The following is a 2043-nucleotide window of genomic DNA, read 5'->3' as shown; positions in this document are numbered from 1 at the left end:
ATATATACACACACATACATATATATATATATATATATATATATACACACATACATGGATGTGTGTATGTGTGTGTATACACGTGTGCACACACATGCAACTTGCACACACGTACAGTTTGATTTGTTAAGTTGCTAAGAAAGAAAACCAAAACAAACCCCACCCTCTAAAAAAGAAAATAAAGAAAAAAACATTTTCAGTTGAAGTGTGAGCAGGTGTGGAGTGTAACAGCATCTTGCAGCGCAATATCATCTTACTTGTTGTGTAATAACATCATAACTGGTCTGGTGTAATTAGAAAACTAAGAAAATTCTATTCTCATATGCAGAGATCCAGTCTCGCCAATGTAAATCTTCAAACTACACTTGTTGGCTTCCACTAAGTCTGGTGCTCCTTTATTGAGCCATGTCTTTCTCTGTCTACTTATCTGTCTTCCTCTTACTCTCTCTATATCTATCTATCTATCTATCTATCTATCTTATTTCTTTACTGCCCACAAGGGGCTAAACACAGAGGGGACAAACAAGGACAGACAAACGGATTAAGTTGATTACATCGACCCCAGTGCCTAACTGGTACTTATTTAATCAACCCCGAAAGGATGAAAGGCAAAGTTGACCTCGGCGGAATTTGAACTCAGAACGTAGCGGCAGACGAAATACCGCTAAGCATTTCGCCCGGCGTGCTAACGTTTCTGCCAGCTCGCCGCCTATCTATCTATCTATCTATCTATTGCCTTATCTGTTCTGCTTCACTTGACTTGAGGTGTAAGAGATTCACTGCCTTATCCTCAAAACACATCATCAGTAGTGTTAGGATGTTGTATCTCGTTGACTCATATGGGATTTTCAAAAGCCCATCCTTACTTCACGATAATACTAATATACTAATATAGAATGAGTTGAATGCAGCAGTGCAAATTATCAAAGTATTTGTCAATACTGCACCATTTTCTCTGGTTATCTGAGTTCAAATCCTGCTGAAGTTAACACTGCCTTACATTTTTTTTTTTTTTTTTTGTGGCTCAATAATATGAAATATCATTCTACAAAGGTGGATTGGCAGAATAATTAGAGAATTGGACAAGATGCTTTTGTCCTTTTGCATTCTGAGTTCATGGCTGGTAGAATAAATCTGACACTCTGTTTATCCCTACCATCTTAGTCCTTGTGAGGGGTCCTTTTAGTGGGGGAGCTACTTAGTTTCATACATTTGGGTCAGATCCCCAGTTTGAGGAAAACTTCTTCCCACCAGTCTAGGAATCCTTCAAAAATTAAAGGTCATTAACATTACCCTTCCTTCCCTAAATTGTATGAAAAATATGACTATGTCTCCAACAAAATACCAGTAAAAAAAAAATTGTTTTGGAACAGTGGATCTCGAAGTACATAAAGCTATAAATAATAGCATGTAAATATTAGGTTGAGAAACACTTTGGAATGGAAAAAGTTGAATGCTGCTTCTGAGACTCGAACCCACATCTCCTGTAGATGTGGCAGACATTCTACCATTTGACCAATGTAATCTTTCAAATTTCTCTATCCATTTAAGAAACCTTATTCTCACCAATGAGAATTGTATGTTGACGTCATAACCTTTTGAGAGAACATGAAATAATTCTTTATTGGAACATTGAATTTTGAAGCATATATAATAACATGTAAGTATTAAGTTGAAAACCACTTTTAGATAGGAAAAGTCATAAGCTGCCTATGGGACTTCTTTTTTATCAAAAAGAGATTTTCAACCTAATGTTTACATGATATTCTTTATAGTTTTATTAGCTTTGAAACTTACAGTTATAAAAAAATATATAGGCAAGCTTCAGGTGAATTAAAATATGTTTATGACATATTTCAACTTCTAAAGGCAAATTCACTGCAATTACTGCAGAGAAAAAAATTTTCTCTTCTGGTAACTGCAATGAATTTGCCTTTAGAACTTGAAATATGTCACAAATATATTTTAACTAACCTAAAATTCACTTATGCTTAATTCACTGCTTGGCACTGATACTGCTAAATATATATATATATATATATA

This window comes from Octopus bimaculoides, chromosome 14 (assembly GCF_001194135.2).
Source record: "Octopus bimaculoides isolate UCB-OBI-ISO-001 chromosome 14, ASM119413v2, whole genome shotgun sequence".
NCBI lineage: Eukaryota > Metazoa > Mollusca > Cephalopoda > Octopoda > Octopodidae > Octopus > Octopus bimaculoides.
The sequence above is the reverse complement of the archived record's forward strand: the minus strand, read 5'-3'. Positions refer to the sequence as shown.